The sequence below is a fragment of the Ranitomeya variabilis genome, chromosome 3 (assembly GCF_051348905.1).
Source record: "Ranitomeya variabilis isolate aRanVar5 chromosome 3, aRanVar5.hap1, whole genome shotgun sequence".
Classification (NCBI taxonomy): Eukaryota; Metazoa; Chordata; class Amphibia; order Anura; family Dendrobatidae; genus Ranitomeya; species Ranitomeya variabilis.
The window spans coordinates 426,709,768-426,737,392 of NC_135234.1; positions in this window are offsets into that span (position 1 = coordinate 426,709,768).

Consider the following 27,625-nt stretch of genomic DNA (forward strand, 5'->3'; position numbering starts at 1 on the left):
ATGCAATTTAAATATGCAAATATCCTCTTCAGAGAGGAGCAGAACTAGAACAATAGTGTCACCTATTGGGGAAGCAATCCAAAAAGTCAATAATGACCCTTTAACAATGTGGCTGTTTTGTTGGTCACCTAGCAGCTCTAAAAATGGCTACTAGGGACAGGCTTAGTGCAAGCCACTCCATATACTACCGATCCCAGCCACCCCAATCTTAGTGGCTGGACAGAGCCTGTACTGCCCAAAACTTATCGTTCCTATGTCTCCTCCATCTCCAGCACTGCCTGCAGGATGAATACGTAGGAGCAGCACTCCTCGTTTCAAGAGGGACCACCGGTCCTTAAGACCAGGTTTACTCTGGAAAAGAAGTTTAATCTTAATGTTCAGGTCTCTCTTCTGAGCCATAAACCCTTCAATGAACCAGATATTGCAAAGACTCTTTCTCCGTAAAAGAATCCAGGATTCTCCACCTCATACTCCAAATTGCCTTTAACTAAAACAGGAGGAGAAGTTGACTGGGTGAACTAGGGAACGTTATGAATTAAGGAGGGACTTGTGAAACATTGTGTGTTTTAAATGACAAATTAAGTTTCAGGTAGAAAGCTAAAGGGTTAATAACCTCGAGTACTGATAAGGACCAACAAACCTGGGGCCCAGCTTGGCAGAAGGAACCTTAAGCTTCATATTTTTCATGTGCAGCGCCCCAGAGTCCTGGTCGTTGCAGTACTGATGCTCCGCCGCTAAGGGGAGTGATGGTACGTCTGATGGCACTGAAGGAGTTCACCTGACCAGGTATCACAGACACCAATACACCTCATAGTCTGGCCTCCAGGGGGAGCTAAGGGCGCTATGTATTAGGCCACTCCTCACAATCTGGTAAAACTGGGGGTTAGATAGAAAGTTAGAACAGAAGCTGACTGGGTTGGAACCAGGCAACATCCTGTGGCAGAGGGTGTTGCAGGGGAAGATTCAGGGGGATCCCTGTCAGGGGTGGGATCCTGACAGAGGCCTAGCGAACAGGAAAGAACGTTAAGGAACCGCGCCTGCACTACATCGCGGCGGTATCTCAAGAAAGGACAAGAAGCGAGGTTTATTGTGGAGAGTGAGAAACGAGATCAAAGCAAAAAGGAGAAAACACTAGTAGGAGTCGTGCTGTAAGATCGAGGCAACATCCTATTGAGGCGCGTAGCCGGTGGCCAGAACGCCGAGGAAGTATTAAGCTCCAAGCATTACTTCAAACCAATGGCAGGACAGTTAATTATAGGTTGGCTGTCTCACCTAAATCACCTAAGCAGACATAGGGGGCAACTGTGGGAGAGGGGCGTCACTAGGGTCCCGGAAGAACTCCAGGCCTACCCGTCATACGGGTGCGTCCTATCCATATCATCTGGGGGATGGAGAAGAACATCAGAACAGAGATAAGTTGTGGGAAAGAACATCAGAAACAGACACAACAGTTGTGAGGACTATCCCGTGGTGCTCAGCAGGGAAGTACTACAACACACAGGTGCTAGAAGGTAGGCATAGATTTCCACCTGGAAAGGGAACTCTGGAGGTGCCATCGGACCGGCCGGTCTCAGACAGCCCTGTTAACCGTACTCTGGATTGAGGACCTTGAAGCCTTCAGTAAAGAGGTAAAAAGACAGCAACCCTGTGTCCTCGTTATTCATCGCGACCTGCACCACGCACCACCACTTACAACTTTCATTGGACGCCCCTTAGCAGGGTCACGGACCAGGTCTAGCCACCGTGACAACCCCAGAACTGAGATAGAGAAGCCCGGTACCGAGTACCCCGCGGCCCTGCGTCTGGGGGCGCTCCACATGGATAACCACAACTTGTCCCCTACTCCAAAGCGTGGTCTCTTCAAACGTGTGTTATTAGCAGCTAAGCTCTAACTACCATGTGCATTCCTCAAGTTCTCTGAAACCTAAGACCAGATAAGCTTTAATTTATCCACATATATTTCAATCTCTGTAGTATCCGGAGCATTCACCATGGTGATTGAAATGTAACCAAAATGAGGACACAATCTAACATTGCTGACAAAGGGAAAAGTTTTAATGGATTCTTGATATTCATTATTAATAGCAAATTCAGTTAATAGGAGATATTCCACCCAATCAGACTGATAATCTGATATAACACAAGATATTGCTCGAGTGTTTGACATTAGTACATTCTGTCTGACCTTTGGTCTCTGGGTTATAGGCAGAAGAAAAAGACAACTTAATGTTGATTTTCTTTTATAGAATACCATCAAAAATTTGGAAATTAACTGGTCCCCAGATCACAAACTATATTTTCCAGAATACCATGTAAATATAAAATTGATATTAGTGATTAATGAACAAGGCTTGAGTTTTAGGCAACCTAGACAGAGGAACAAAATTACATTGTTTATTGATCCTGACAACCACCAACTAGATAACAGTGTTCCCCTCTGTGGGTAGGAGGCCAGCAATGAAGTCCACAGAGAGGTGGGTCCAATGATGCATAGGAGCAGGAAAGGGCTCGAGAAAACCAAAACGTGCTTTTGGAGCAGTTGATGATGATGATGATGATGATTACAGCTCTCCACAGTTATTCAGAAAATGGAGCCAACAGCCCCTCATAGTGTTTTGAAACAAGCTCTTTTCCGGCAATATATAGTAGCTCTTCTCACTCCCGCTGCATATAGCACTATACGCGCACTAAAACTTCTCCCCTCAGCCTGGAACTTGGCATCCACGGCACCTCAGGCTTAGAAGAAAGTACATCAGCTCTCTTCTCAACTGCTCTCAACTAAGGATTGTATAAAGACATCCCGCTTCTGATCCCTAATTGATGTCGGCTGGCAGTTGGGAACTTCTTGAACCGTGCAGGACACTATATCCCATGCAGTTGCACAGATTTCGCTAGTGTCCTGACAGCACCACTCCAGCACCACTCAATCCCAGGGGCATAGGGTTGCTTCTCCTATGCTTGGTAGTTCTTCTGCAGGGGCTGCTACCCACTAGACTTCACAATAGCCCTTATACTACTTACATGTGTGTGTAAAAATGGTTGAAGAGCTGGCTTCTCACACCATCAGAGTTTGCAGGTATTTGTGACGCCTGAATTTGCAGGGCGCCACACGTAGCCGACACTAGGGAGGAATAAATAGTTTTTGCGTAGAAGTAGCGTCAGGGGCTAACTTTTGGGATCTACAAATCTCTTTTACAAGTTCAAGGGAAACAGAGGACACAACTTTATAACAACTGGTTCAGAGTCCTTAAGATGGATAGTAACTTCGGGAGAGTGTCGGCTTTTATGTTTGTAGTACCATATCTGACCATAACAACAAAATCAAATCTAGAAAAGAACAAAGTCCATCTAGTTTGCCTAGGATTGAGTCTTGTAGCTGATTGTAAATAAGTCAGATTTTTGTGGTCCATAATAACAGTGATTTGTGTTTGGTACCTTCGAGGAAGTGGTGCCATTACATAATGGCCAGCTTAATTGCTATCAGTTAACAATTACCAATGTCATAATTCCTCTTGGCAATAGAAAATGTTGGTTAAAAAAAGGTGTACAGACGAAGTTGAATGAGAGACTGGGTACCTTATAGTTATTACTATTATTATTTATTTATATAGCACCATTAAGTCCATGGTGCTGTACATGAGAAGGGGTTACATCAAAATACAAGCATCACTTACAGTAAACAAACTAACAATGACAGACTGGTACAGAGGGAAGAGGACCCTGCCCTTGCAGGTATATAGTCTACAGAATTATGGGGAAGGAGACAGTAGGTCGAAGATTGCAGTAGCTCCGATGGTGTTGTGTTGAGGTGGCCGTGTGGTCATTACAGGCTGTAAGCTTATTTGAAGAGGTGGGTTTTCAATTTTCTTTTGAAGGATCCAAATGGGGTGGTTAACCAGACGTGTTGGGGAACAGAATTCCAGAGGATGGGGAATATTCGGGAGAAGACTTGGAGGCAATTGGGTGAGGAGCGAATAAGCGTGGAGGAGAGAAGGAGGTCTTGGGAGTACCGGAGATTACGTGAGGGAAGATATTGAGAGATTACTTTGCAAATATATGGAGGAAAAAGGTTATGGATGGCTTTGTAGGTCAGTGTTAGTAGTTTAAACTGGATACGCTGGGAAATTGGGAGCCAGTGAAGGGATTTGCAAAGAGGGGAAGCAGAAGTGTAGCGAGGAGAGAGATTAATTAGTCAGGCAGCAGAGTTAAGGATGGACTGGAGGGGTGCGAGAGTGTTAGAAAGTAGGCTACAGAGGAGGATATTGCAGTAGTCGAGGGAGGAGATGATTAGGGCATGCACAAGCATTTTGGTAGAGTGATGGTTGAGGAAAGGAATGATTCTGGAAATATTTTTGAGCTGGAGGCGACAGGAGGTGGCGAGAGCTTGGATGTGCGGTTTGAAGGACAGGGCCGAGTCAAGGGTTACTCCGAAGCAGCAGATTTGGGGGATGGGGAAAGTGTGATTTCATTTATTTTGATAGATAGATCAGGTAGGAAAGATATGCGAGATGGAGGAAAGATAATTAGTTCAGATTTGTCCACATTGAGCTTGAGGAAGAGAGAGGAGAAAAAGGAGGATATGGCTGATAGACACTCTGGGATTCTGGAGAGCAGAGAGGTGACATCTGGGCCAGAGAGGTAGATCTGAGTGTCATCAGCATATAGATGGTACTGGAAGCCATAGGACCTTATGAGTTGTCCCAGGCCGAGGGTATAGATTGAGAAGAGTAAGGACTCTAGGACAGAGCCTTGAGGGACACCAACAGAGAGGAGGTGAGATGAAGAGGTAGTATGGGAGTAGGAAACGCTAAATGTGCGGTTGGTAAGGTATGAGGATATCCAGGATAGGGCAAGGTCTTTGAAACCAAAGGAGGAGAGAATCCTTAGTAGGAGGCATATAGTTGCACCGCACCAACTCCAACCTCCGAGGCGTCAAACTCTGCAATAAAAGGGAGGAGGTTAAAATGTAACTTTTATTTTTTTTATCAACCCTTCCTGACATAGGATGTAAAAAGCATGTCCTATATCAGCTCCCCAGGAGATTAGCCTGCACCAAACTCAGCACGGTTTACACAGTTGTTGACATCTGCCTGTAGATGCAGTGACTAGACCTTGCTGCAATTCTTGACAGCAAGATTTCAATGTCACAATTGTTGGTGCGCATGAAAAACAGCTGCCATCAACTTCCTCTGACATAATCATGGGGTGCTGATGAGTTGTTATGGCATCCTGTTTAATGCCAGACCCTTTTCACTGCTATCTTCGTCCTCGGGCAACAAACTGGACTTCAAAGGACAAAGTAATTTACTTTTTAAACTGCATTACAGTAGTACTATATTATAAAGAAAAAGTGATTGTAGGTTCAGTTTCTCGAAGGGGGCCACAAAAATAAGTAAAAAATTTAAGAAAGCTTTTATAATACAAAAAAATTATAACAGTAAAAACATTTTAATCATCCCGATTTTTTTCCAACTTAAAAAGAAAAAGCAAGACAAAAATAAACATATTTGGCATCCCCGCATCCGTAAAAGTCCAATCTATCAAAATATATATTTAATTGACGCTTGTAGTAAACACCAGAATTGATTTTTTTTGGTCAGTACCTCGACCTTAAAAAATGCAATTAACCCCTTAGTGACCGCCAATATGCCTCTTAACGGTGGCAATTAAAGGTACTTATGCCTCAGCGCCGCTTTTTAATGGCGCTGAGAAATAAGTGTATAGGGTCCCCCAGAAACTGAATTTTTCTGGGGTCTTGGTTACTGAGGGTAGCTGAGACTCCAGGGAACAAGATTCAGGTCAGTTTTTACCGACCCCAGTGTTGCGATCGCCGTTGTAAATGGTATAACGGCGACCACAAAAAATGTCAGATTTTCCATTAAACTTCTCTCTCCTCTGATGTGATTGCACATCAGAGGAGAGAGAAATAGGCTATGTCTCCACTTTCAGGATTCCCTGTGCTTTGGATGTAGCGGATACCCCACTATGTCCAAATCGCTGCCCCCTGCTGTACGTGCGGTGATCCCACATGTGTTCATTGAACACATGCAGAATCACTGCATCGTATTCATAGACTTGGTTATTTATCTTGTGGAGACGGAGTGTCTCTGCAAGATAAATAGACATGCTGCAGTCTATAAAGATGCGCCGCACTTCCAGTTACGCAGAGCCGCCGGATGTGGCCCTGCATGCATAGTGGAGATGTGATTTCATAAAATCCCCTCCACTATGCTGTAACACCTGGACGCTGTGGATGGGAAGGCTGCAGCTGTACCCAGCATCGAATCTGCAGCAAATCCTGAAGGTGGAAACATAGCCATAGGGACCCCTGATCTGCACCGGTACCTCTGGTGTCCATGCAACCCCCGTGAAGTCCCCCGGACCACCAGCGTCTTCTTCCGGGAGAAAGTGGCGGGCGCATGCACAGTGCACCCGCTGAGATCTGCCGGCCGGCACCCGGCAACAATATGACATTTTTCCTTTTGGTTCATTTTGATCACTGTGATAGGGTCTATCACAGTGATCAAAACAAAAAAAATAGTAAGTCAAACCCCCTTTTATCACCCCCTTAGGTAAAAATAATAAAATAAAAAATATATATTTACTTCCATTTTTCCAATAGGGTTAGAGTTGGGCTAAAGTGAGTTGGGCTAAAGTGAGTCGGGCTAAAATGAGTTGGACTAAAGTGAGTTAGACTAAAGTGAGGGTTAGGGTTGTGCTAAAGTTTGGGTTATGGTTGGACTAAAGCTAGGGTTAGCATTGGGCTACAGTTAGGGTTGGAGCTAAGGTTAGGGTTGGGCTAAAGTTATGGTTGGGCTAAAGATAGGGTTGGGCTAAAGTTAGGGTTGGGCTAAAGTTAGGGTTGGGCTAGGGTTAGAGTTGTGGCTATTGTTGGGATTACAGTTATGGTTGGGATAAGGTTTAGGGGTGGGTTAGGGTTAGGTTTATGGTTAGAGTGTCACGGGAGACCTAGGTAGGATAGAGCTAACAACCCGGGCCCCTGCGATTTCCCTCAGATTAGGGAAACCCTGACTGACCCTCTACCCAGAGTTTACACTGATGGTGTGCATGTCTGAGTCTCCACCCTCGCCCTATCTCCTGTTTCAACCCTAGGCTTAAACCACCACCCAGTGAAGAGAAAACACTCCAATACCCACAGTTAGCACAGACAAGGATAAAGGAAAAATAAGCACCACGCCGCAGTCACACAGGAATACACTAACGTGCAAAGGGCAACACAAATACAAATATGGGAAGGAGAAAATAAGACAAAGGGAAATACACCACCAGCAACGATATTCCAACTACTAGCTCACCACTCCAGACCGAGATAACCAAGCAAGACAGAAGCTATAAACGGTGATGCCCAATGTTCAGGAGAACTATTTAAAGGCAGTGGGCATGGCCCAGCTTCCAATCCGATCACCAGGTAAATTAACCCCGGACCAGCTAGAAAAAATCTAGCCGACGCCAATGAGCACATAGTGGACAAAAGCGGAATTATCACTGTCTGTCGGACGACCTGGTCTGAACAGCGTCCGACATGACAGTACCCCGCCTACTACGAGGGACCCCAGGGCCCTCACGGCTTATAGGACCGGGCTTGTCCGGATGACGGCGGTGAAACAATCTGACCAGCCAATCCGCATGAACATCTGAGGCTGGTACCCAGGACCTCTCCTCAGGCCCATAACCACGCCAGTGTACCAAGTACTGTAAAGTGCGGTGCACTACACAAGAGTCAACCACCTTGGAGACTTCAAATTCCAAGTTACCATCCACCAAGACTGGAGAAGGCATTGGTGTAGCGTCCACAAGACCCACCACCTTCTTTAACAACGATCTGTGGAATACGTTGTGCATTTTATACACCGTATGAAGCTCCAACCGGTACACTACTGGGTTAATGACAGCGGCGACCCTAAATGGACCAATAAACCGTGGACCCAATTTAAGGGATGGTATTTTGAGTCTTATGTTTTTTGTGGATAACCATACCCAGTCATCCACACTCAGGTCCGGACCTGGCACACGCCTATTGTCAGCCACACGTTTGTACCTAGCACCCACACTCAACAGGCGCTGTTTAACTCTCCTCCAGACTGATGATAATTGTGCTCCTAACTGGTCTTCCTCCGGGATGCCGGAAGAGCCCCCCTAACTCAAAGTACAAAATTGAGGATGAAGCCCATAAACACAAAAAAACGGAGACTCCCTAGATGACTCCTGGCGGTGATTATTGATGGCAAACTCAGCCAAAGGAAGGAACTTCGACCACTCCTCCTGGTTATCCGAAACAAAGCAGCGTAAGTACTGTTCCAAATTTTGGTTCATACGCTCGGTCTGACCATTTGACTGAGGATGAAACGCCGAAGAATGAGACAACTTGATCCCCAGACGTGAACAAAATAAATGCTTTCCAAAATTTTGCCACAAACTGAGACCCCCTATCAGAAACGATGTCAGACTGAACCCCATGAAGTCTGACCACCTCCTGCACAAATACCTGAGCCAGAGTCTTAGCGTTAGGCAACGAAGGCAAAGACACAAAATGCGACATTTTTGAGAATCGATTAACAATCACCAAGATGACCGTGTTCCCAGCTGAGGAGGGCAAGTCAGTGATAAAATCCATGGAGATCTCCGTCCATGGCTTACTAGGTACCTCGAGAGGAAGCAGAGTGCCAACAGGACGGGAGCGGGGCATCTTAGTCCTAGCGCACGTGGTGCAAGCCGACACGTATGAGACCACGTCCTGTCGGATCTTGGGCCACCAAAATCGACGTGACACCAACTCCAAAGTACCCCTAACCCCTGAATGGCCAGCCAGGATGGTATCATGATGCTCCACCAAAACCTTTAAGCAGAGATGAAGCGGTACAAATGTTTTGTTGATGGGAAGCTCAGATGGTACCTCCTCCTGAGCCTCGGCAATCTCAGCCTCAACCTCGGTAGTGAGAGCCGAAACCACAACACCCTTTTGGAGAATGGGTACTGGATCTTCCCGAGGCTCTCCCCCCAGAAAACACCTGGACAGGGAATCCGCCTTAGTGTTTTTAGAACCAGGTCTGTAAGTGACAACAAAGTTGAACCGCATGAAAAACAATGCCCAGCGAGCCTGCCTGGGAGACAGACGCTTGGCAGACTCCAAATAAAGCAAATTCTTATGGTCGGTAATAACAGTAACCTGATGAATCGACCCCTCCAAGAAGTGTCACCATTCCTCAAAGGCCAATTTGATTGCCAACAACTCTCTGTTGCCGATATCGTAGTTACGTTCGGTGGGCGACAGTTTCTTGGAAAAGTAGGCGCATGGACGCAAACCGCTCAAGGATGAGCCTTGTGACAGCACCGCCCCCACACCAACCTCAGACGCATCGACTTCCACCACAAAAGGTTTCGATACATCTGGCTGCACAAGAATGGGGGCCGAAACAAACCTGTTCTTAAGAGATTCGAATGCGCACACAGCAGCCTGAGGCCAAACGGAGAAATTGGTACCCTTTTTAGTCATGTCAGTTAGCGGTTTAGCAATGATGGAAAAATCCTTGATAAATTTCCTATAGTTCTTAGAAAGCCCAAGGAACCGCTGAAGTGCTTTCAGGTTATCAGGCCATTCCCAATGCAACACCGCTTGCACCTTAGCGGCGTCCATTTTAAAACCAGAAGCAGACACAATATAGCCCAAGAAAGGCAACTCCTGTACCGAAAACACACATTTCTCCAGTTTTGCATATAGCTTATTCTCTCTGAGAAGCTGTAACACCTGCCTGACATGATCTATATGAGTATCACGGTCGCAAGAATATATGAGGATGTCATCTAGGTACACAATAACGAATTTCCCCAACACATGCGAGAACACATCATTTATGAAATGCTGAAACACTGCAGGTGCGTTTGTCAACCCAAATGGCATCACCAAATTTTCAAAATGACCCTCAGGGGTATTAAAAGCCGTCTTCCACTCATCACCTTGACGGGCTCTTATGAGGTTGTACGCCCCCCTGAGGTCAAGCTTGGTAAACCACTTAACACCTGCCACCTGGTTGAACAAGTCTGGTATCAATGGCATAGGGTATGGATCATGAATCGTAATCTGGTTTAACTCCCTGAAATCCAGACACGACCGTAGTCCACCATCTTTCTTCTTAACGAAGAAGAACCCTGCTGCCACAGGCGAGGATGAAGGCCTGATGTGCCCTTTGCTCAAACTTTCAGCAATGTAATCCTTTAGCGCTTGTCTCTCCGGACCGGAGATGTTAAACATCCTTGCTTTAGGCAATTTAGCCCCTGGTTTAAACCTGATAGTACAGTCATAGGAGCGATGTGGTGGCAACTCTGAACAACCCTTCTCAGAGAACACATCCACAAAATCCAGGAGTGACTCAGGAATGCTTGTAGTCACAGCAGCTACACATGTGGCCAAGCAATTCTCCTGACAGATATCACTCCACTGAATTATGTCCTGAGTTTTCCAGTCAATCACCGGGTTGTGTGTAGACAACCATGGAAAACCCAGAACCAATTGTGCCGGAAGACTCTTGAGCACCTTACATGTAACCTGCTCGAAATGAAGAACCCCAATGTGGAGTTTAACCTCAGCCACAAACTCAGTAATCTCCCCCTGTGGGAGAGGAGCAGAATTGATGGTGACCATGCGGATAGGATGAGGCAGTTTTTCGATTCTAAAACCAACAGTGCGCGCAAACTCCTCATCAATGAGATTTGTGGCAGAACCACTACCCACAAAAGCAGTGATTGGCAGCTCTCTGCCAGCGACAACAACTTTGGCAGGGAGCATGCACTGAGAAACCATCATGGAGGATATACATTAGCTCAGATTGGACTCCTCCACACCCTCTGAGCTCAGAAGTTTTTCTGCCGTTGCATTTTTCTTTGACAGCAGAGGACAGATATTAATAAAATGACCAGTTTTACTGCAGAAAAAACAGGCTCCCTACTTCCTGAGTACAGGAGCACGATGCTTAACATGTGATACCCCTGCGATTTGCATAGGTTCTGTGGGCTCACCTGCAGCAACCTCACGTGAACCTAAACCTCCTCCCACAGGCGGCGTCTCATGCTCCCCCAGACGCAAACGGCGATCAATGCGGACAACAAGACTCATAGCGGAATCTAGTGAAGTAGGAGTCTCGTACATCAGGAGTGCTTTTTTAACCCTATCAGAAACTCCATGAATAAAGTGACTCCGCAGTGGGGAATTTCAGAACAGTAATCCTCTGCCACTCGCTTCCCCTGGTGAATAGTGCGTATCTTAGATTCTGCTAGAGCCATTCTGTCAGGCACATCGTAAATTTTTCCAAGAAAGGAAAAAAAAACTCTCCACAGAGTCAAATGCAGCAGAATCAGATAGCAAAGAAAACGCCCATGCTTGGGGATCCCCGCTTAATAATGACAACACCAGGCCCACACGCTGAGCCTCATTACCGGAGGAGATCGGACGCATCCGAAAATACAGTTTGCAAGCTTCACGAAAAGTAACAAATTTACTGCGTTCCCCAGCAAATTTTTCAGGCAAAGGAAACTTAGGCTCAGCAACTTTATCTGTAACACCGGCTTGCACATTAGATACTGCTAGTCCCTGTTGCTGTACTGCCCCCCTCAACTCAGTGACCTGTAGGAACAGCGCCCTCAACTGGCGGTTTATGGAAATCATGGGATACATGGAAATAATATTGGCCGATTATAATGTCACAGGAGACCTACGTAGGATAGAGCTAACAACCCGGGCCCCTGCAATTTCCCTCAGACTAGGGAAACCCTGACTACCCTCTACCCAGAGTTTACACTGATGGTGTGCATGTCTGATCCTCCACCCTCGCCCTATCTCCTGTTTCAACCCTAGGCTGAAACCACCACCCAGTGAAGAGAAAACACTCCAATACCCACAGTTAGCACAGACAAGAATAAAGTAAAAATAAGCACCACGCCGCAGTCACACAGGAATACACTAACGTGCAAAGGGCAACACAAATACAAATTTGGGAAGGAGAAAATAAGGCAAAGGGAAATACACCACCTGCAACGATATTCCAACTACTAGCTCACCACTCCAGACCGAGATAACCAAGCAAGACAGAAGCTATAATCGGCGATGCCCAATGTTCAGGAGAACTATTTAAAGGCAGTGGGCATGGCCCAGCTTCCAATCCGATCACGAGGTAAATTAACCCCGGACCAGCTAGATAAAATCTAGCTGACGCCAATGAGCGCATAGTGGACAAAAGCGGAATTACCGCTGTCTGTCGGACGACCTGGTCTGAACAGCGTCCGACAACGCGACATGGCGCCACCATTGATTCCAACCAATTTGTGCTCCATCCATTTTAAGCCCTGCCATGCACCCAAACAGTGGCTTTTCCCCACATAGGGGGTCCATTTTCTCCTGATACCCTTGTGAAAATTAAAATAATTGGTTCCAAAGTAAATTTTTTGTGAAAAAAGTAAAATGTTCTTTTTTTCCTTCCACATTGCTTTAGTTCTCGTGAAGCACCTGAAGGATTAATAAACTTCCAGAAAGTGGTTTGGCGCACCATGAGGGGTGCAGTTTTAGGAATGGTGTCACTTTTGAGTATTTTCTGGTATATTGGCCCCCAAACTCACTTCAAATGTGAGGTTGTCCCTAAAAAAAAAGGTTTTGTAAATTTTGTTGGAAAAATTAGAAATCGCTGGTTAACTTTTAACCCTTATAACATCCTAACAAAAAATGATGTTTCCAAAATTGTGCTGATGTAAAGTAGACACGTAAGAAATGTTATTTGTTAACTATTTTGTGTGACATATCTCTCTGATTTAAGTGTACAAAAATAAAATTTTGAAAATTGCTAAATTTTCAATTTTATTCCAAATTTCCATTTTTTTTATACATAAACGCAAGGTATATAGAATAAATTGTACCACTGACATGAAATACAATATGTTATGGAAAAACACTCTCAGAATCAGTTGGATACATTGAAGCATTCCAGAGCTATAACCTCATATAGTGACAGTGGTCAGAATTGTAAAAATTGGCTCGGTCATTAAGTACCAAATTGGCTCTGTCACTAAGGGGTTAAAGCAAAAAAACTATGATGGAACTGCGTTTATTTCACTGTTTCACAACACTGAGTTTTTAAAAAATATTTTAGCACTCTGTGTGGTTAAGTGAACAGTGATATACTACAAGCAAGCCCTCATTTATAGATTGAAAAATAAAAAGAATAATGACTCTTGGAAGAAGAAGGATAAAAAAAACTAATTTGCAAGAACAATAACTGGCTGTGGTAGGAATAAATCAATATTAATTGACCAGATCAACCCCAAAAGCTTATCTAAAAATGTTTCCAGCTTTTCCTTACAAATTAAAATATTTTCTGCATACTAAATATTTAATCAGTTGATTATCAGCATTATTTTATTTATAAGTCTTGAAAATGGATTCAGCCCGCTACTTACTCTGCAGAGAAACATGAAAGAGCACTTTTTACTCAATTGCATTTCATACTGTAAAGTACTTGACGTCCACAGTACACCACAGTATACTATTTGGGGAGCTACTGCTGTAATAAAATGCATTACAATGCCCCTCCACACTCTTTTCCCCAAAATATATTTAATTACAGATGTTTCTCGGGGAAATAATGAAGAATGCCACTATCTGAATGTTGATATATTGTAAACGCCAAGCAACATATTTCATCCTGCACGTCAATCTTCGTACCCAGTAACAATGGAGCGCTTGATGAGAGGCTTCACCCATTGCAACTGAGGACACTGCAACTGTGGTAAAACATATTCTGGGGAATTGTAATACATTTTAATACAGCAGCAGCTCCTACTTTATAATCTGCGGTGTATTGTTTACACTACAGTACTTTACAGCACATATTTGTACAATTAAGTCAACAGTGATTTAATATTCCTCAACACAGTGCTGTTCGTCTCTATCTTTCATACCTGTAAATAATATAATGCTGCCATATAATATAATATAGCCTTTTAATTTTGCAAATTTATAGGTAGGAGCTGTAAACATGTATTTTAATTTACTAATTGATTTGTGGAAGGAAGATTCATCTTACAATTAGTAAATAGCTGTATTGTACATTCTACACTAGTGTTGAGCGATACCTTCCGATATTCAAAAGTATCGGTATCGGATTGGATCAGCCGATATCCAAAAAATATCGGATATCGCCGATACCGATACCCGATACCAATACAAGTCAATGGGACCAAAATATCGGAAGGTATCCTGGATGTTTCCCAGGGTCTGAAGGAGAGGAAACTCTCCTTCAGGCCCTGGGATCCATATTCATGTAAAAAATAAAGAATAAAAATAAAAAATATGTATATACTCACCCCTCCGACGGACCCTGGACCTTAGCGGAGCAACCGGCAGCCTCCATTCCTAAGAATGCAGAGTGAAGGACCTTCGATGATGTCACGGTCACGTGAGCGGTCACATGAGCGGTCACGTGACCAATCACAAGACCGCGACGTCATCGCAGGTCCTGTACACTCACTGCATTTTTAGAAACGGAGGCTGCCGGTTTCACCGCTGAGGTCCAGGGTCCGCCGGAGGGGTGAGTATATCCATATTTTTTATTCTTTATTTTTTACATGAATATGGATCCCAGGGCCTGAAAGAGAGTCTCCTCTCCTCCAGACCCTGGGAACCATACACTGGATACTTCCGATTCCGATTTCCGATATCACAAAAATATCGGAACTCGGTATCGGAATACTTGCGGTATCGGAATGCTCAACACTATTCTACACACAATAATATGCACCATATTCTGTTGTTGTAAAACATAGTGCTTGAGTTTATTCAGATAACCTCTGTAATAAATGGGTCTTATAAAATGTCAAATAATTCTATCAGCAAAGACCTCTGGAATTCAAAAGATAATAATGTCAGATAAAGTCAGCAAGCCTGTTCTGTAAATGAAAACGTATTAGTCATAACAAATGGAAAAATGCAAGTTTGTTTATTTCCTAGACTTATAATAAAATGGTTACCAATACAAAAATAGCACTTAACGAATACATGTAAAAAATAGTAAAGCTCGTATAAAGAACTGTTAGTTTAGACTTAGATTAAAAAGTTACAATATATAATTATGTGACATGGCTCTCATCATTTACTTTTCATTTTCTCATAAATTTAGCTGTCAAATTTAGTTATTATTAGTCAACATGCGGCTCCGAAAGAACCTTACTCCTAATGCTACTATTAGTGTCTCCTCAGTGTTTGAACTCTTTGGTTATTGATAGCGTGACCGGTGATAGTCACTGATACAGTCTGATCTTTTGTGGTCTAACAAGGTGATTGAAAACTGGAAGTTTAACTCTTTCATTGACAGGAGAATAAACCACACAGTATCGATAGAAATATGTGCACTACTTCCAGAAAGAGTGCTAACATGACCTGCAGCCTCTAATTCATTCGCTTCAATGTCTGTCAACCAAAAGCATTGAGTCTGATGAGCGAGACATCAAAGAGGGTGCAAATTCTCACTGCTTGTCAAGTGATATTTATTGTAATAGGAGAACCCCGAAAACCCTGTGAAAGTATTTATCATAGCAAAAAGTAATTTTTTTTTACCCAAGACACAAAGCATTAAAAGCTTAGTCCCCCAATTGCATTATTTTTCACAAAGCACCGTAAATGAATACCTATTCTTGTGAGCCCTTGCGGGCAGGGTCCTCACTCCTCCTGTACCAGTAGGTAACTTGTTTTTTTTCAAGATTATTGTACTTGTTTTTTATTATGTATATCCATGTTCACATGTAAAGAGCCATGGAATAAATGGCGCTATAATAAATAATAGTAATAATAATAATAATAATAATAATAATAAAATACAGATGTGGCTCATCATAAAGTTTATTTCATGTACTTTTTTGGGTATTTCTTCATCTCTATCATTCTGTGCATCCAGTTTCATATAACCGAATGGATGGTCCAATTCATGTACTGCTAAAACTACATTTCCCAGCAGCCCCTTGCTTCTCCTCAGTACTGCAGACCTCTGCCTCTTTCTCCTGTGTGCTTCTGATTAAGCCTAACTGAACTTAGTTATCAAGCTATTCTAAGTGTAGAATTCACCTTATACTTTTCTGCACTCTCTGCTCATGTACAGTGTCCTGCATGTTTGTCTTCTAGTATTTGCATCAATATACTGTAGCTGGATGTGTAGTTTTACGTGGTTTTATCTGGTTTCTCAATTGCCCTGTGCTTCTCGACAATTTTAAACAACTAAGCAGTTCGGAACTGACCTCACCAGTGATTGTTGACTTCCTTTGACAAATCAATTATGTGAAATTGCGAATGCTGCTCTGTTTATGTTATTATTATTGCTCTATTTGCATTTTCGCATAACTAATCTGTCAGCAGCAGGCAACAAACACAGCTCAGCTGTGCACTGCTTACAAGCTCCAATGTGAAAGAGTGCAGGAGAGTTGAGCTTTGCTCGAAACAAGCTAATAATGAAGTTGAACCATAAAGACAGCTATCCTAATGTATATGGCAGAGGAAAACATTGATTAGGCAGAGTTGTGTACAGAAGCAGACAGCACGCAAAGGCACCGAGAGCATTCTAAACGTAGACTACACTCTATGTCAGAAGTTGAGGCAGAGCAGAACTATGCTGGCAGGAAGCTAGCTGAGATAGACTACACTGCACATAAAGGACCAGGAGCACTAGAACTATGGCAGTATGGTGCCAATGGCAACTAGAAAGAAAATAGAGCCTGGAGGGCCAATGTTTAGGGGGTGATATGGGCAAAATGGGAAAGATTTAAAAATAAGTCATATTGGCACAAATGAATATATGCGTACAATATTGTGATTTGGGGAATAACGCTTTAACTATACCTTGCCACTGAAAAACATCTTGCTGCAGTAAGCTGTAACAGGGCACATAAAGCAAAAGACATTGAAAGTGTCCAAATAGGTGCTGAATTGACATTTTTTGCCTCGGGATAGTGTGCTGAATAATGGTGTGCATGTCATGTTACAAACTGGTACAGTTGTATTGCTGGCTATTCTTGCTGTAAACAATGCCCAAACCCCACTAGAAACCATTAATTTTCTAATCTAGAGCATTTTGAATACAGATCTGTTGTGAATTGAGCCTACATTTTCTATCTAGGGTATATTGAATGTAATATAATTTATGTGATGTTGAAAATGTATCTATGGTGTGAAACTGTAAGAATATTAAATAGTTATGCTGTAAACTTTAATCAAAGTCTTTTTTAATTTAGCCATTTTATTCATCTTACCTGTGACCTACTTGAGTAGCACAATGATGTGACTAATAATCAAATGTGGATTAAAGGCTACATTCTTTCTACAGTATGTGTGGATTACATTTAATAGCCACTTTATTAGAGACTGCTGCCTTTTCATGATTGGACTTTCCCTGTCTGATAATTAGAAACATGACCCTGAAGTGCAGCATTAAATTGAGTAAGCAAGGTTTCCATGGATCAGTTACAGTGTGAATCCACATTTGAATAACGAAAAGTGAGAAATCTTGTGCAAAATGGTTTGTCTCATTATTAACCCCTTGATAACATGCACTTTAATATTATGACATAGCCAAAAGTCTCCCTGCACTGTACGTTTATTGCTCTTTGATCGCATAGGCACTATCACTGCTGAATTACACAGCTGGAGCTCTGTCGCAGATGCTGAGGTTGATGACAACTTTAACCTCAGTTTTTAAGGGGTGGTCCACTGCCTTAAATGTCCTTTCTAAATATCTGTCTTTACACCCTAACCACTTTTGTGATTAGCGTTATTATAAATTCGCCGACACTACTCCTTCTTTAGCTAATCCCTAAATGTGTTTTTTTACTGCTCTTCCTGTGACATTTTGTTTTAGGGAAGTCTTATACAGGATGTCAGAGAAGGCTGGGGCTGCACTCACTTTCATGCATCGTCTATTACCTCTTCTGGAACAGAAAGGCCATAAGAGGATGTCGCTGCAGTTACTTACTACAGTCTCTTGCATTGCCGCCCTGTGAAGATGCCCTGGATCTATGGTGATAGAAGCCATAGAAGAGGTGAGTGCAGCACCAGCCCTCTTCTTCTATCTCTGCAGCCGCAACTTATAACTGTGAAACCAGACATCCTTAAGGGATGGAGATAGAAGTGGTAACACCAGTGCCTCCCCACAGACTTTACTATTATACTCAAACCAATCATCATTAGGGGAAGGGGCTGGTGTTACTCTTTTCTTCTATCACTGTCCACAGATGACAATTCATTTGCTAGAAGCTATAGGGCTGCACTGGTGTCACTGACTGCTTATATTACTAACCCCTGATGACTTCCTGTTTCAGAAGGGTTGATTGATGCTGCAGAAAAGTGAGTGCACCAAAGTGATAATGTTCTCAAAGTGTCACAGGAAGTGAAGTAAACAAATACATTTAGGATATAGTTAGAGAACAGCAATGCAGGAAACTGTAGTAAGTAACTGCAGTGCTGCTGCTCTCTGATTGTGCCTTGTTCTAGTAGGGGCAATAGATGCTGCAGGGAAGTTATTGCACCCTAACTTCCTCTGACGTCCTGTTTGAGACTCCTCTCAAATAAAACATCACATGAAGAAGTAACTGGACCTACATGTTATGGCATGCAACCTTAATCATAATATAAAACTAATCTGTGACCTTTCTGTTTAAATGACATAAGTAGTGATGAGCGAATAAACTCTTTACTCGAGATTTCCCGAGCACGCTCGGGTGTCCTCTGAGTATTTTTTAGTGCTCAGAGATTTAGTTTTTCTTGCCGCAGCTGAATGATTTACATCTGTTAGCCAGCATAAGTACATGTGGGGGTTGCCTGGTTGCTAGGGAATCCCCACATGTACTTATGCTGGATAACAGATGTAAATCATTCAGCTGCGGCAATAAAATCTAAATCTCCGAGCACTAAAAAATACTCGGAGGACACCCGAGCGTACTCGAGAAATCTCGAGTGACGAGTATATTCGCTCATCACTAGTGTTGAGCATTCCGATACCGCAAGTATCGGGTATCGGCCGATACTTGCGGTATCGGAATTCCGATACCGGGATTCCGATACTTGCCGCGTATCGGATACCGGAATCGGAAGTTCCAAGATTCAAAATGCAGAAATTCAGCCAATGAGAATGATTCCAAGTGTGGGCACATCCTGTTTAGCATGGAGGGCATGAAACTACTGGCAAGGCTGTGATTGGCTGCTGAAATGATGTCATGATGCAGTTTAAAAGTCGCTGGCGCCATTTTGCGATCACTCTGCTGTGAATTCAGTTAGTGACAGGACGCTGTTTGCTGACTGAGGGACAGTTTAGAGATAGCGATTTGCTTCTTTGTGCTTTCCAAAGGCTAATTTAGCAACCGCTGTGTTCACCTACTATTCACCTTGCTTTTGCCTTGTAGCGCTGTTTTCACAGCGATCTGCAAGGTCTGTGTGTGTGTGTGTGTGAGTGCAGCCCACTCTCTAGTTTGAGTGCAGCCACATAGGCCATCCATAGCTGGTTGTATTCAGTTCAGGGAGGGTGGTTCATTGCCTCATACTGTTCTTTTTTTTTTTTTTTTCAAGTAGTGTAGTCTGCTGCTAATTTATTCAAAAAAATCCTATTAGTGTCTTTCCACCCGTCTCCAGCTAATTTGTGGAAAAACACTACATAGGATAACGTAGAGGAGGGTTTTTGGGCCTTGCAGCGCCGTTTACGGCTGTCTGCACGGTCTCCGTGTGACTGCAGCTCGCCCTGTAGTCTGTGAGCAGCCGTAGCCTGGTTGTCTCCAGCTCAGGGTTGTTCACTGCGTCATACCGCCAAATCAATTTTCATTTTGTTTTAAGTAGTGCAGGCTGCTGCACATTTTTTCAAAAAATTCCTATTAGTGTCTTTCCACCCGTCTCCAGCTAACTTGTGGAAAAACACTACATAGGATAACGTAGAGGAGGGTTTTTGGGCCTTGCAGCGCCGTTTACGTCTGTCTGCACGGTCTCCGTGTGACTGCAGCTCTATCCGTTGTCAGTTCAGCCCCCAAAAAATAAATAAATAATAAAGTTCACCAAACACACCAGTTACACCACTTTACATTTGTGTAGGCCACATTAGCTCATATTAAAGTCTAGTCCACACTTTAGAAAATTAGTGTTTCTTATACCTGTTAGGAGGAGTTGCTCAGGAATAAGCACACAAAGCCGTTAGTACTTTTCTGCTTATCTTTATCAGTCAACCAAGATGAAGAAGGCAGTGAGTAAGGCACGTGGGCGTGGGCGTGGGCGTGGGCGCGGAGCAGGGAGGGGACGTGGGGATTCTGTGCCTGCTGCGGGCACTGGTGACTCATCAGCACCCACATTCACCAGGCAACAGTCGTTCATGCGCAGCTTTGTGTCAGAGCGCCGTACACCGCTGCTGCGTGAAGAACAAATTGAAGCCGTTGTCGGATGGATGGCAGCTAATGCATCAACTTCAATTAGTGCCACATCCTCTCAGACACAGAGCACTGGAGAGCAGCCATCTGTCTCTTCACCACCTGCCAAATTGCCCAGGCAGACAGAGAGCCCAGGACAGGAGCCGTCTCTACTTCTGTTCTCTGAATCTCTTTGCTTGGAAACAGGGGGCCAGCCAAGCAGCATTGGAGAAATGGAAGAAGAGGCAGGGTGCAGTGATGCCCAACAGCTTTTTCTCTCTTCCTCTGAAGAGGCGGGTGGGCCAGTGGCTCCGGTCACCACATCGCAGGCCGCATCAGCTGATGATGACACTCAGGTGCCACTTACTGGTGCGTGCTCTGCTGCTGAGACTACCCAGGAGGAGCAGTTGGGGGCAGAGGGTAGTGTAGATGATGAGGTCCTTGACCCATCTTGGCGTGAGGGACAGGAAGGTGGTGGGAGCAGCTCTGAGGAAGAGATTCCCCATACGGCCCAAAGAGGGAGAGGGAGGGGGAAGACTGCGGATCCTGCAGCCTCCGCTTTGGCACCCGTTAGGAGCACGTCTCTTCCAAAAGCCAAAAAGGGCACTCCCAAGACTTGCAGTGCCTGGTCCTTTTTTGACACAGTTGCAGATGACATTTGCTATGTCAGATGCAAGGTGTGTCATCAAAAAGTCAAAAGAGGGAAAAATGTCAGCAACCTCAATACCTCCAACATGTGGAAACATGTGCGCAACAGGCACCCGGCGGAGTTAGAAAAACACACTGAAGAGCTAGGCCAACCAACAGCGGCAGCTACCACCCCTTCAGCTCGTGTTGCCTCTTCCTCTAGCTCACACGCAGCTGGTTCGGCTTCCTCCCAGGATCGCCGTGGAAGAACCTCTGGCCCTGTTGTCCAGAGACCCACTGTAATTCCACCCGCAGCACCACTTTCCCAGTCATCCACACACTCCCAGCCCAGTCTACAGCCATCGGTAGTACAGGCATGGGAGAAAAGGCGGCCTTTCTCGTCAAACCACCCACGAGCACAGGCTCTGACTGCAGGCATTGCCAAACTTCTTTCACTGGAAATGCTGTCATTCAGGCTGGTGGAGACTGACAGCTTCCGTGACTTGATGTCATTGGCAGTCCCACAGTACAATGTGCCCAGCCGCTTTTACTTCAGCAGGCAAGCCGTCCCTGCCCTGCACAAGCATGTGGAGGGACACATAAAACACGCGCTACTGAACGCCGTCAGTAGCAAGGTCCACCTCACCACCGATGCGTGGACCAGTCAACATGGACAGGGGCGATACCTTTCCCTCACTGCCCATTGGGTTAATGTCGTTGAGCCGGGTACAGACCGTGCGAGTGGCGCAGGACGTGTCCTGCCCACTCCAAGGATTGCAGGAATCCATTCTGTACGCATTGACTCCTCCTCTTACACCAGTTCCTCAGAATCATCGCTGCAGGAGCCGTCACAGTCCACCTCCACATGGACCCGTGATGAACGTGTACCTGTTACGACCGACATGAGCACAGCCGTGGCCAAACGTTAACAGGCCGTCTTGAAATTAATTTTTTTGGGGAATCGTAGCCACACAGCGCAGGAGCTCTAGAATGCCATCAAGCAGGAGAGCGATGTGTGGTTTGTGCCAGCGAATCTCCAGCCAGGCATGGTAGTGTGTGATAATGGCCGAAATCTGGTGGCAGCTCTGGGCCTCGGCAACCTCACTCACATCCCATGTCTGGCACATGTGCTCAATTTGGTCGTGCAGAGCTTTTTGAGGGACTATCCGGATCTTGATGCACTGCTGCACAAGGTCCGCCTAGAGTGTGCTCACTTGCGGCGTTCCAGCACGGCAAAAGCGCGCATTGCGGCTCTGCAGCGCCGACACCGCCTGCCGGAACATCGCATCATATGTGACCTACCTACCAGGTGGAATTCCACGTTACATATGTTGGAGCGGTTGTGTGAGCAGCAGCAAGCTGTAATACAGTACCAGCTGCTTCAGGCGCAAAGAAGTCGCAGTCAGCGCCGTACAGACTTCACAACCACAGAGTGGGCCACTATGAATGACGTCTGCCAGGTTTTGCGTGCCTTTGATTATTCCACGCGGATGGCGAGTGCAGATGATGCACTAGTCAGCATCACTGTCCCCCTTATCTGCCTGCTTGAAAAATCACTGCAAGCGCTAAGGGATGATGTTGTGGAAGAGGTGGAGGATGAGGATTCACCATTTCCATCATCTTCTGGACAGTCAGCGCCACGTGGTTCCTCACAAACGCGTAGGCAGGGGACAGTTTGTGAGGAGGATGAGGAGGAGTCAATGGAGGAGGAAGACATCCGTCCAGAGGAGGGAGTTACCGAATTGTCCAGTACTCAGTGTGTACAGCGAGGGTGGGGTGATGACGAGCGGGCAGAGACCACGCCTCCAGCAGGGGACAGCGTTTCTTGGGCAGTTGGCAGTCTGCAGCACATGGTGGATTACATGCTGCAGTGCCTGAGAAACGACCGCCGCATCGCCCACATTCTCAACATGTCTGATTATTGGGTGTTCACCCTCCTCGATCCTCGCTACCGGGACAACGTAGAAAGCCTCATCACACCATTGAACCGGGAGCGAAAAATGCGGGAGTACCAAGACACACTGGTCAATTCCATCATCTTCTCCATTCCAACAGAGAGAAGTGCTGCTAGTGCATTCCAAAGCAGCTCAGTGCGTCCAGGCAGTGGTGGAGGCTCTGCACAAAGAGGGAGCAGAAGCAGTGCCTCTGCCCAAGGCAAGACCAGTATGGCCCAACTGTGGCACAGTTTTCTGTGCCCCCCACAAAAGTCTACACCATCACAGACGGCTCCAGTCAGCAGGAGGCAACGGTTCCGTCAGATGGTGACAGATTACATGTCTTGCCCTCTTGCTGTACTCCCAGACGGCTCTTCCCCTTTCAAGTTTTGGGTCTCAAAGCTGGATACATGGCCAGAGCTAAGCCAGTATGCATTGGAGGTGCTGTCTTGCCCTGCGGCCAGTGTATTATCGGAACGTGTCTTTAGTGCTGCAGGTGGTGTACTAACTGACCGTCGCATGCGACTATCCTCCGATAACGTTGACCGGCTTACTTTCCTGAAAATGAACAAGGCCTGGATCTTGCAGGAATTTGCCACTCCTCCTCCTGATTAAATAATTAGGTCACTGTATACGTTATCCAGGTCTCCTGTTGTGTTCATCTTTCTACCACCTGAACTTAAATTCCTGGGCTCCAACACCGCCAGTTGAGGCTCAGAAGTGCCGTCTGCACAGTCAAAACATACGACCCAGTGTTATTGGGTTTCAGTAACGTCAGCTGATCCCCAGCTGTGTAGCCGGCAATGTGTCATGCGACCGCCACGCTGACACAACAACTGAAATGTAAGGGAATCTGTCCCCCCCCCCCCCAAGGCGTTTGTTACTGAAAGAGCCACCTTGTGCAGCAGTAATGCTGCACAAGGAAAAGGTAGCTATTTTGGTTTAGCTCCTTGCACACGCAGAACTTAACACTTATAAAATGTGTCCACTGATACCGTAAAACCGTCCCGGAGGTGGGACTTTCCTTCGTAATATGACGCAGCACAGCCGTCATTCCTACCCCCCCGGCGCCGCGCCCCGGCTCCTCAGCGTTGTTTGATTCCGTCCCGGAGCCTGCGCTGTTATGTTATCCCGTGGCCAGGCACACTTAGCGCTGCCCGTCTTCTGGCATCATTTGGTGTCAGGATGGCTGCGCCTGTGCGGCCGCGCTGGCCGAGAGCCCGCCTCGCAGTGTCTTCTGATTTAATCCCACTGGGGGCCTGGGATCCATGGACATGTGCATTGCATATCTGAACCTCCACCTCTCACTCATCTCCCTATGGCTTCTTCAGACTGTTCGGTGTCAGCTGGTCCCTAATAGCATGCCACGGTCGTGACACCGCACAGTCTTAAGAAGCCGTAGGGAGGGGAGTGAGAGGCGAGGATATGCACTGCGCATGGCCATGGATCCCAGGCCCCCAGTGGGATAAAATCAGAAGACACTGCGAGGCGGGCTCTCGTCCAGCGCGGCCGCACAGGCGCAGCCAGCCTGACACCAAATGATGTCAGAAGATGGGCAGCGCTAAGTGTGCCTGGCCAAGGGATAACTTAACAGCGCAGGCTCCGGGACGGAATCAAACAACGCTGAGGAGCCGGGGCGCAGCGCCGGGGGGGTAGGAATGACGGCTGTGCTGCGTCATATTACGAAGGAAAGTCCCACCTCCGGGACGGTTTCACGGTTTCAGGGGACACATTTTATAAGTGTTTAGTTCTGTGTTTGCAAGGAGCGTGATGAAAAGAGCCACCTTTTCCTTTTGCATCTTTTGTGCTGCACAAGCTGGCTCTTTCAGCTACAAACGCCTTGGGGGGGGTTAAAGGTTCCCTTTCGACTTTCTCAGGCTTCGGCCTACATTGTGTTCCTCTGCTTTTCCACCTGTCCCTGGGCTCCAACACCGCCAGTTGCCGTCCAGAAGTGCTGTCCGCACAGTCCCAACAGTCGCTCCTCTGTTATTGGGGTTCAGTAACGTCAGCTGTTCCCCAGCTGTGTGTGTGGCAATCCCTCCTACCTCCTCCACCTCCCCCTCCTGTCCCTGGGCTCCAACACCGCTAGTTGCCGTCCAGTAGTGCTGTACGCACAGTCAACAGTCCCTCCTCTGTTATTGGTGTTCAGTAATGTCAGCTGTTCCCCTGCTGTGTGTGTGGCAATCCCTCCTACCTCCTCCACCTCCCCCTCCTGTCCCTGGGCTCCAACACCGCCAGTTGCCGTCCAGAAGTGCTGTACCCACAGTCAACAGTCCCTCCTCTGTTATTGGGGTTCAGTAACGTCAGCTGTTCCCCTGCTGTGTGTGTGGCAATCCCTCCTACCTCCTCCTACCTCCTCCTCCTCCACCTGTCCCTGGGCTCCAACACCGCCAGTTGCCGTCCAGAAGTGCTGTACGCACAGTCAACAGTCCTTCCTCTGTTATTGGGGTTCAGTAACGTCAGCTGTTCCCCTGCTGTGTGTGTGGCAATCCCTCCTACCTCCTCCTACCTCCTCCTCCTCCACCTGTCCCTGGGCTCCAACACCGCCAGTTGCCATCCAGAAGTGCTGTACGCACAGTCAACAGTCCCTCCTCTGTTATTGGGGTTCAGTAACGTCAGCTGTTCCCCTGCTGTGTGTGTGGCAATCCCTCCTACCTCCTCCTACCTCCTCCTCCTCCACCTGTCCCTGGGCTCCAACACCGCCAGTTGCCGTCCAGAAGTGCTGTACGCACAGTCAACAGTCCCTCCTCTGTTATTGGGGTTCAGTAACGTCAGCTGTTCCCCTGCTGTGTGTGTGGCAATCCCTCCTACCTCCTCCTCCTCCACCTGTCCCTGGGCTCCAACACCGCCAGTTGCCGTCCAGAAGTGCTGTATGCACAGTCAACAGTCCCTCCTCTGTTATTGGGGTTCAGTAACGTCAGCTGTTCCCCTGCTGTGTGTGTGGCAATCCCTCCTACCTCCTCCTCCTCCACCTGTCCCTGGGCTCCAACACCGCCAGTTGCCATCCAGAAGTGCTGTACGCACAGTCAACAGTCCCTCCTCTGTTATTGGGGTTCAGTAACGTCAGCTGTTCCCCTGCTGTGTGTGTGGCAATCCCTCCTACCTCCTCCTACCTCCTCCTCCTCCACCTGTCCCTGGGCTCCAACACCGCCAGTTGCCGTCCAGAAGTGCTGTACGCACAGTCAACAGTCCCTCCTCTGTTATTGGGGTTCAGTAACGTCAGCTGTTCCCCTGCTGTGTGTGTGGCAATCCCTCCTACCTCCTCCTCCACCTGTCCCTGGGCTCCAACACCGCCAGTTGCCGTCCAGAAGTGCTGTACGCACAGTCAACAGTCCCTCCTCTGTTATTGGGGTTCAGTAACGTCAGCTGTTCCCCTGCTGTGTGTGTGGCAATCCCTCCTACCTCCTCCACCTCCTCCTCCTCCACCTGTCCCTGGGCTCCAACAACGCTAGTTGCCGTCCAGAAGTGCTGTCCGCACAGAGCAAAACACCTCGCCAATGTGTTAGTGGGGTTCAGCACCGCCAGCTGTTCCCCGCCGGCAACGTGTACTGCGACCGCCACGCAGGCACAACAAGTTAAATTTAAGGGAACCTGTCCCCCCCCCCAGGCGTTTGTTACTGAAGGAGCCACCTTGTGCAGCAGTAATGATGCAAAGGGAAAAAGTGCCTCTTTTCGTGGTGCTCCTTGCACATGCTGATCCTAACACTTATGAAAAGTGTCCCCTCCTACCGTGATACCGTCCGGTTGGTGGAACTTTCCTTTGTGATGTGACGCAGCACAGCCGTCATTCTCACCCCCTTGGCGCCGTGCGCCGCCTCCTCAGCGTTGTTTGAATCAGTCCCGGAGCCTGCGCTGTTAGGTTAGCCCTTGGCCATGCACACATTTTGCGCTGCCCATCTTCTGACAACATTTGGTGTCAGGCTGGCTGCGCCTGTGCGGCCGCGCTGGCAGAGAGCCCGCCTCGTACTGTCTTCTGATTTAATCCCACTGGGGGCCTGAGATCCATGGACATGCGCAGTGCATATCTGAACCTCCACCTCTCACTCATCTCCCTACGGCTTATTCAAACTGTGCGGTGTCAGCTGGTCCCTAATAGCATGCCACGGCCGTGACACCGCACAGTCAGAAGAAGCCGTAGGGAGATGAGTGAGAGGTGGAGGTTCAGATATGCACTGCGCATGTCCATGGATCTCAGGCCCCCAGTGGGATTAAATCAGAAGACAGTACGAGGCGGGCTCTCTGCCAGCGCGGCCGCACAGGCGCAGCCAGCCTGACACCAAATGATGTCAGAAGACGGGCAGCGCAAAATGTGTGCATGGCCAAGGGCTAACCTAACAGCGCAGGCTCCGGGACTGATTCAAACAACGCTGAGGAGGCGGCGCACGGCGCCAAGGGGGTAAGAATGACGGCTGTGCTGCGTCACATCACAAAGGAAAGTTCCACCTACCGGACGGTATCACGGTAGGAGGGGACACTTTTTATAAGTGTTAGGTTCAGCATGTGCAAGGACCATAATTAAAAGAGCAAAGTTTACCTTTTCCAGCATTAGTGCTGTACACGATGGCTCTTTCAGCTACAAACACCTGGGGGGGGGGTTAAAGTTTCCCTTTCAACTTGCTCCAGTGCAGGCTTCGGCC